This window comes from Panthera uncia (assembly GCF_023721935.1).
Source record: "Panthera uncia isolate 11264 chromosome A3 unlocalized genomic scaffold, Puncia_PCG_1.0 HiC_scaffold_11, whole genome shotgun sequence".
NCBI classification, from domain to species: Eukaryota; Metazoa; Chordata; class Mammalia; order Carnivora; family Felidae; genus Panthera; species Panthera uncia.
Window position 1 is genome coordinate 89,976,626 of NW_026057578.1, and position 10,133 is coordinate 89,986,758.

At 33.3% G+C, this 10,133-nt stretch overlaps 1 pseudogene; it reads left to right on the forward strand.

Moving 5' to 3' along the window:
• Positions 1-8,569: 8,569 nt before the first annotated feature.
• LOC125936334 (60S ribosomal protein L9-like) lies at positions 8,570-9,677 on the forward strand (annotated as a pseudogene).
• Positions 9,678-10,133: the final 456 nt, after the last annotated feature.

A 10,133-nucleotide genomic window follows, 5' to 3' on the forward strand; every position in this document is an offset into this window, starting at 1 on the left:
TAATAGAATATTTGCCAATCAGAGCCGGTCTAAGAATGCCAGTTTTTTTTGTTTTTGTTTTTGTTTTTGCTTTACTCTTTCTCACACCTTTGAGTCATGCTAAAATGAAAGTGATAGCAGATGGAGTACTTTCCACAAGTTCATGAATAAATGGACTTTATTAATTTTTGCCTTGGACTTAATTTCATCTTTGGCAGTAATTAGATCACTGACTGTGAAATTATTCACTTATTGCCAGTAACCCTTGGAGTGTCTATCTTGCTCATCACTGTACCTGTTTCTTTGGAGAGAATATACTATCCTAAATGTTTTTGACTAAGCTTTGATATACTTTTTAATCCCTGCTTAGAAGAACAAGCTTCTTTCCCATTGGGACCATCCATCCCTTTTGATAAACTTATCAACAATGATATAAGTTAAAAAATTTGTATCCAGGAAGACAAGGCTAAATTAAGTAAACATAGGGTAGAATTAGTAGGAAAAGTAATACAATGAATTTCATTAAGTGCATTACTTTCCCTAAACTTATCCATGGTATGCTTTCATGAAAATTGTAGATGCAAAAATAGGCTCAAAGAATTTACAACTTGGTTAAAGAGATAAAAAAATATATTTTTGGCAAAGAATATGCAAAGACATATAATAGATGTTTTTTCAGTGCTATAACAACTATGTTTATATATAAGGGATAAGTATAAATGAGATAAAAGATGGCTATCCAAGAAGAATTCAAATAGTAGTTGACTTTAAACTTGTGATTTTATACTTACTTTATTTACTAATGTCGAATTAGGATTTTGCATTTTATTACCAGATCAGGATATTAACTGAGCCTAGGATTCAGATATAATAAGCAAGTTTTATTATATGCCCCATGAATTTTGTTACTTTGTGGCAATCACTAGGACCATTCAAAAGTATTCTGGTTCTTTTCCTTCTAGGTATACAACAGAGTTCTACTTTTCTTTTCCTTCTGAAAGTTTTCTGTTTGTTTTTTACGGGCTTAGGACTTGATTTGTCCAATGAAATGTGACCAGCAGCCAGACATAGTTCTTTAAGAGTTAGACATAATTCACTAGGTCCTCATCTCCCTGCCTTAAGAGATCATGGAAGCAAAAATATTGATGGATTCATCAGTTTGATTCCCTGAGTGGCAATAATAAATAAAGCTGTTCTGATTATCTATGTTGAATATATATCATGAACATGAAGTGAAACTTTACTTGGTCAATCTATTGAAATGTGGATTGTTGGTTACTGTAGCAGGGCCAAGCCTATCCTGACACTTCTTCCTAAAGCAATCCATTTCTTCACAAGGTAAAGGAAAAAAAACCACATACAAAGCAGCCCTGAGGAATGAAATGTATCTTCCATTTCTGAGTAATGGTTTTACGGTGTCACCTCAGTGAAATGTAATAGGGAAGTAGCAATTCAAGTATGTTTTCCTATCCATCAATGAGAATAGACAATCCTGTTTAGGAATAAGAAACTTAACCTGAAGACTTTAAGGATAGCTTCTACTTGGGAAGAGCACAAAAATCCTCTTATAGAATCGTCATATCTTTAAAAAGAAAATCTATGTAGACATACATATGGCTTCATTTTGTTTTTCTTTTTTTTTTAATGTGAATCTTGAGGACTAAAGAAGAAAGTAAAATTAAAGAAACCATTTCCAGGTCTGAAATGAAAAAAAATAACAGAAAATATAATCAATATATGACCTAGAAATACATAATCTGATGGACTAAAATAGACTTTTAATGTAGAATTGGGAAATTATAGCTCAAGTAACTAGAAGCTTTTGTATGAAAAAGAAAATAAGGATTGGCTATCAAGTTCGATTAAAATAGAAGAGAAGGCAGAGTGTAAATCTGGTACTATAAAATATTTAGAAACAGGTCAAATATGGTAGAATAGTAGCTGGTTTCTGAATAATTGCAAACAAAGGCAATAACACATCTATGAGTATTGCACAGAGATCTCCTAAAAATCAATGTGTTTTTACTAGATCTTGTAATTAATAAAACTCAATATGCTACAGTGTTTCTTATTTGGAACTACAAGTACTTGTGAAGAGGTGGATGAGGAAGAAATCTTTCTCTTCCTGTACTTGCAAAGAATAATGAAGCAATTTTAGAAAGCACCCATTAGGGTCCACATTTATCAAACTTGGCAGGATTGACTAAATAGGTCTTACCTCAATAGCATGTTGAAATGAAGTAATAAAGAAACAAGAAGTAGAGATTTGTTGTTCAATTATTTAGACAGTCAATTTCAGGCATGTACATTTAGTAAAGGCAACAAATTCAGAGAATTCCTGTGTAGATAGGAAATGTAAATATATTGCATATATACTCTTCTGCGTAAAGAAGATCATGTCCTAACAAATTAATAAAAGAATGACAACTTAGTAGAAATACATGTTACAATGAAACCACAACTATAGAAATACTCTCAAACAGTAACAGTCAGGATGAATTGTATCATCTTGGAAATTGCTAGATACAACCAGCCACATAAGACAGAGAAATTTTGAGGAATTCTTTAGGTCTAAGTATGGAACGGGTTACACCTGTATCAAAAAACCCATTAAATTCAGGTGTCATTTAATGTGAAATAGATATTAGATTTGTAAGGATTATAAATCTAATGGCAACAAAGAAGCAGAGAGTGTGTTGCAGTTTTCCTAATGGTGATTGTTATTGAACAATAGGCATAGAACTGAGAAGTTTGGGAAAGTTTCCTGGATGATCTGTGTATATGGTTTACCAATGATCTTCTTTCTGACCCCAATCACATAGACATTATTAAAAAACAAAATAAGGGCACCTGGATGGCTCAGTCGGTTAAGCATCCAGCTCTTGATCTTGGCTGAAGTCACAATCTCACATTTCATGAGACTGAGCCCTGCATCAAGCTCTGCACTGACAGTGTGAATCCTGCTTGGGATTCTCTCTCCTCCTCCCTCTCTACCCTTCCCCAGCTCGTTCTCTCTCTCTCTCTCTCTCTCTCTCTCTCTCTTTCAAAACAAACAAACAAACAAACACACATTAAAAAAATTAACACAAACAAACAAAAGTCTCTGGTAACAAAGGGAACAAAAGAAATGTACTCATACTATATACACTTTTAAAAACCTATCAGAGAACTGAGGATTCAAATAAAGCTAAAATACAGAAAATGATAAATATTTCATAAAGGAAAGAGACCTATGATGACTTATTTCATCCTTAGAAGAGTAGCAGAAAGCAGAAAGACCTCCAGATATGGAAGCACAGAGATATCTACCAGATTTTAACATACTTTAGATGGCTTCTTGTTGACTTGTGTGATGATTTAGAATCCAAGCCTCCCCCAGCCACAAAAGTCTGCACCTTCCTTTCAGGTCTTTCCACTGGCCTGCACCAAATTCATGGGGTAGAAAGCCAGGTCTAAGAACAATTCCTCTGAATTGTTCAGAAATACTTCAGTTCTGAAATACTTCAGTCCTTGACTGGCTGCAAGGCCACAGCCTACAAAGACTGAGGGAGGGTCAGGATGAGTGATGAAAGCCAAAACTGGTTCTTCAAAAAATCATTTAATAGTGACAACAAACCCCTGGCTTAATGATCAAGGAAAATTACAAATTACTGATAATAGTAATCTAAGAATGGATCTGACTAAAGAGTTTATAAATATTAAAAGATAATAAGGAAATATTATGAAAAATACTGTGGTAATAAATTTACAGCATAGATTTCCTGAAGGACATATATTATCAGAAATAACTCTAGAAGAAATAGAAAAATTCAATAGTCCTCTATCAATTTTTTTAAGTTTATTTATTTTGAGAGAGAGAGACAGAGAGAGAGCACAGGGGAGGGACAGAAAGAATTATAAGCAGGATCTGCACTGTTAGTTCAGAGCCTAAGTCAGGGCTCAAACTCACAAACCAGGAGATCATGACCTGAGCTGAAATGAAGAGTCAGACGCTTAACCAACTGAGTCACCCAGGAACCCCAGTAGACCTCTATTAGTTTAAAAAATTAATTCACAGTTAAAAATCTTTCCACAAAGAAAACTACAGGCCCTGATTTCTTAAATGGTGAATTCTACCAAAAGTCAAAGGAAAAACAAAACAAAACAAAATCAATCAAATAAACAAACAAAGGCAATTCACCATGTATTATTTGAGAAAATAAAGTAGGAAGGAATAAGGAAGGACTTCCTTATTCATTTTTATGAGATTATTTTTACTCTGAAACTGAAACTGAGCAAAGACTTTATAAGAAAAGGAAAATGCAGACAAGTATCTCTTATAAATGTAGACATAGAAAGTATTAAAAATAGGATGTGTAAAAAAATAATATACTGTGGCAAAGCAGGGTTTATGCCAGTAATGCAAGTTTGATTTAACCATTCAAAACTCTTGACAGTGTATTTCATTACATTAATGAGTAAAAAAAATCCAAATGATAATTTTAATAGGTGCAGAAAAATGCCTTTAAAAGAATTCAACAGCCATGGTAAAAATTCTCAAAACTACAAATAGAAGGAAACATTTTCTACGAAGGATTTCTACAAAAAATCTAAAGCTAATATGATTAATGAAATACATTGAATATTTTCCCCTTAAAATCAAGAACAACACAAGAAGGACTGCATTGCTCTTATTTAATATTGTTCTGTTTATCCTAGCTATTGCAATAAGACAGGTAAAAAAGGGCAGGAATATTATAAAGGATGAAGTAAAACTGTTAATATTTGTGGACACCATGATTATTTATGTAGAAAACCCTATACAACCTATAAATAATTACAAGAACTAACAAGAAAATTATAGTTTCACAGGATTCAATATCAATACACAAAAATGTACTGTCTTTCTATAAACTAGCTAGAAAAAAAGTTTAAAGTGGAATTTAAACATAATATAATTTATTTCAGGGAACCAAAGACTACTTTATAGAAGTAAGCTATAGATTCAACACAATCCCAACCAAAATCCCAGTGGTTTTTCTTTTTTTCCAGTAAGTGAGAGCTGATTTTAGAATGGATATTTAAAAGATCTTGAATAATCAAAAAGATCTTGAGAAAGAACAAAGTTTGAGAACTTATACTACCTGACCTCAAAATTTGCTATAGTAAATAAAAGCAATGTGGTGTTTGAGTAAAGATTACAAGGTTTAATGACAAAGAAAAGAGAATGCAGAAATAGGCACTGATTTCTAACTAAGGCGTGGAGTTAATATAATGAGAGAAGATTAAATGTTTTTACTAAATAATGCACAAAAAAAACAGATTAAAAAATAAAATTCAATTCTTTCCTCACAGACACAAAAGTTAATGTGAGATGGGTAATAGACCTAAATGTAAGCCAGAGTTGTAAAACTTCTAGATGAAAACATAGAACACTATGTTTGTCATTCAGGGGTAAGGAAGCAAAGATTTCTCAAATAACCATGAAAGAAAGGAATTAATAAATTATACTTCACCAAAATGCTTTATTTTTCAAAAAATGAATCAGGAAGCCACAAGACTTAAAAAAATCTTCTCAATAGTTATTTGACAAAGAACTCAAATCCAGATCATATAAAGAATTCTTAGGGGAACCTGGGTGGCTCAGTCTGTTAAGCATCTGACTTACGCTCAGGTCATGATCTCACAGTTCCTGAGTTCCAGCTCCAGGACAGGCTCTGTGCTGACAGCTCAGAGCCTGGAGCCTGCTACAGACTCTGTGTCTTCTCTCTCTGCCCTTCCCCAGCTCAAACTCTGTCTGTGTCTGTCTCTTTGTCTCTGAGAAATAAATAAACATTAAGAAAAAGAATTCCTAGAAATCAGCATATTATGGAAAACAATCCAAAAGACTTGAATGGACCTCAAAAGCATAGAGATATTATTAGTTGTCATGGAAATGCAAATTAAAACTACAATCAAATATTTAAGTAAATAGTAAATCAAATCATTTGCAAATAAGTTGAAAAATAAAATAAAAAGCACTTTCTGACTCATTTTATAACAAAACCTGACAAATACTTTGTAAGTAAAGAAATCACAGACTGATACTCCTCATGAATAAAGACACAGTAATCCTTAACAAATTGGTAGCACATTTAATAATATATAAAAGGGATAATATACCATGAACAAGAGGCATTCGTCCCAGGAATATGAAGCTAATTTAACTTTTAAAAATCAAAGACATTACAAGGAAAAAAAAAAAGGAGTAAAAGAAGACCATATGGATATCAACATAGATGCAGATAAAGGATTTGACAAAACTCAGTATCCATGATAAATACTCTCAGAAAAATATGAATAGCATCAACCTGGTCAAGAGAATCTGTATGAAATATACAGCAAACATGATACTTACTTCCTAAAATACTGGAAGCTTACACTTAGGATCAAGGACGTGGCAAACACACTCTTACCACTTCCAATTAATATTGTGCTGAAGTCTCTAGGTGATAAAGCAAAGGCAAAAAGGCATACAAATTGGAGAAAGAAGAACAAACTGTCTATATTTGCAGACTCTATGACCACGTAGAAAATCCTAAGGGTCCAAAAAATTATCAGAATTAAGTGAATATAGTATGTGTACAACACACAAAAATCCATTGTATTTCTATATACTAGTAATAAGCAATTAGAAATAAAGCTTAAAGAAACAATGCAATTGTAATAACATCTAAAATATGAAATACTTAAGAATAATTCTTTTAAATATGTATAATATATTTATGCTGAATATCACAAAAGTTTGCTGAACTAAATTAAAGAAGACACAAATAAATGGAAAGACATATGATATTTATTTATTGGAAGACTCTTGTTAAGGTGTTATTTTTTTGTTATTGCTAAGATGTCTTTCCAAACAGATCTATATATATGATGCAAGCTCAATCACAATCCTCATGGAGATTTTCCATTTAAATTGCCAAGGTCTTACTAACATTTTATGGATGGATACAATTTAGAATAGCTAAAACAGTTTTGAGAAAGAAGAACAAAATCAGACACTTAACATTAACTCATTTAAAGGTATACTATAAATCTATGTTAAGCAAGGCAATGTGATTTTAGCAAAGGGTAGATATGTACACCAATGGAAGAGAAAAATGTCCCGAGTTAGTCCTACACATAAATTTGTTCATAGATATGTGTAAAAACAACTTGGTGAGTAATTTCAAAATATGGTGTTGAAAACTTGGCTGTGAATATAGAACAAAATAACTTCAACTCTTAATACCATGCATAAAACTTAAAATGAATCATAGACCTAAACATAAAAACCAAAATAAATAATAAATAAACAAACAAACCTTTTGGAAGAAAACTTAGTAGAAAATCTTTGCCACTTAGCATAGGCAAAAATTTCTTAGGTAATATGCGAAAAGTATGAACCATGAAAAATTAGTAAATTGTAATTTATCACAATTTAAACTTTAGTTCTTTCAAAAATACCATTAAGAAAATGAAATGATAAGCCACAGACTAGTAAGAAATATTTGCAACACACTTATTTGACAAAGATATTATATATAGATTTAATTTTTAAAAATTTCAATAATTAAAAGAATTTAAATAATTTTTAATATTTAGTTTTGAAAGAGAGCACAAGCAGAGGAAGGGCAAAGAGAGAGGGAGACACAGAATCTGAAGCAGGCTCCAGGCTCTGAGCTGTCAGCACAGAGTCCCACATGGAGCTCGAACTCATGAACTGTGAGATCGTGACATGAGCCAGTCAGATGCCCAACCAACTGAGCCACCCAGGCACCCCAAAAGATAGAATTTTTAAAAACAGCAAAATATTTTGAATGGAAACTTCAAAAAAGATATATAAATGGCCATTGAGCACATAAAAATACTCAACATCATTGATCATCCAAGAAATGTAAACTAAAATACTTTGAGATATCTCTACACGCTGTCTAAAGTAATTAAACACTGACAATGCCAACTGTTGGTGAGGATGCGTAGCAAATAGAGTTTTCATTCATTGCCGGTAGGATTGTTAAACTGTCCAACCATTCTGGAAAGCAGTTTGACAGTTTTTTTTTTTTTTAAGTAAAGTTACACTACATCTATTATGTAACAGCAATTTCATGAATTTATCCAACAGAAAGGAAAATATATGTTCAAACAAAGACTCAATGGAATGTTCGTAGATGCTTTATTCATAATAACTAGGAACTAGAAATAAACCATCATCAATTTTGATGATTACCATCTTGATAATCATCAAGAATTGAACTGATGAATACATTGTGGTATATCTATATAATGGAATACCACATCAACTAAAGGGAACAGACTACTGGTTCTAATCAATATAATGAACCCAAAAAATTTCACATAGTGTATGATTCTATTTATATGATATTTTAGAAGCAGAACAATTAAGACAATTGGTGGTTGCTTGGGACTAAAGATGAAGAAAGTTTCCTGTAAAAGAGCACAAGGGAACTTTGCAGGGTGATAGAAGAATTCTATATTGTGTTTATGTTTGGGATTTGTCAAATCCCAAATGTTTGGGATGCATTTGTCAAAACTCATCAGCTCTTTCCTAGCTTCATCTACTGCGAGAATGAAGACCATTCTTAGTAATTAGGTTGTCGACTTTCCAGAAAGTGTCGACATCACTGAAGGGATGTGCTGTTATTATGAAGTTCCCCAGAGGAACCCTGCAAAGGGACTTCAATCACATCAATGTAGAACTCAGTCTCTTTGGAAAGAAAAAGAAGAGGCTTCGAGTTAACAAACGGTGGGAAGATTGAAAAGAACTGGCTACTGTTCACACTGTCTGTGGTCATGTACAAAATGTGATTGGGGCACCCGGGTGGCTCAGTTAGTTGAGCGTCTGACTGTTGTTTTCAGCTCAGGTCATGATCTGACAGTTTGTGGGATCGAGCCCCACATTGAGCTCTGTGCTGACAGCACCGAGCCTGCTCAGGATTCTCTCTCTCCCTCTCTCTCTCTGTCCCTTCCCTGGTCTCTCTCTTCTTTCTCAAAAAAACAAAACAAAACAAAACAAAAACAACAACAAAAAACAAACATTAAACAACAACAACAAAAATATGACCAACGTTGTTATACTGAGTTTTCAGTATAAGATGAGGTCTGTGTATGCTCACTTCACCATCAACATTGTTGTTCAAGAGAGTGGTTTTCTTGTTGAAATCCAAAATTTCATGGGTGAAAAACAAATCTGCAGGGTTTGAATGAAGTCAGGTGTTGCTTGTTCATTATCTCAAGCCCAGAAAGATGAGTTAATTATTTTTTAATCTTTATTTATTTATTTTTGAGAGAGAGAGAGAGAGAGAGAGAGAGTGAGAGAGAGAGACAGAGTGTGAGCAGGGGAGGGGCAGAGAGAGAGGGAGACACAGAATCCAAAGCAGGTTCCAGGCTCTGAGTAGTTAGCACAGAGCCTGATGCGGGACTCAAACTCACGAACTGCAAGATCATGACCTGAGCTGAAGTTGGATGCTTAACTGACAGCCACCCAGGCACTCCAACATGAGTTAATTCTTGAAGGACATGATACTGACCTTGTATCAAACTGAGCAACTTTGATTCAGCAAGTACAACAGTTAAAAATAAGGATATCAGGAAATTTTGGGATGGTATCTATGTTTTTGAAAAAGCAACAGTTCAGCACGCTGATGAATAAGATCTAAGTTGTCCAGCTACAGAGATAGCAAGGTGCCAGATGATTTTTCAGGCTAATTTGTGATAATTTAAAGAATTTAAAGCAATGAAAGTTATATTGATTTTGGGGGGAAAAAACCTTATCAAACCCTACATTTACATAGATTCATTTTATGTTTATACCAATTATACCTCAATAAATTTGATTTTAAAATATGTACATGTCTTGAGTCCCTGAGATCAGTCTTAATCTTGACCAGTCTTGACCGGTCTTCACCAGTCTTAATCTTCTGTCACCCCTTTTCTGTTTCTGACTTATGCATGTTCTAATAATCTCTCAGATTCTTCAATACATTTCCATCTTTGAAACTTTGATTTATTTCTGTCTGCAGTCACTGATCATTCTTCAGTTTTTCAACTCAGTTCAGTTCTGGCTTGTCTTTAAAAGCCTCACTTTGGAAAGTCAAATATGGTGGCCAATGGCTTCAGTTCAAATTTTGAGA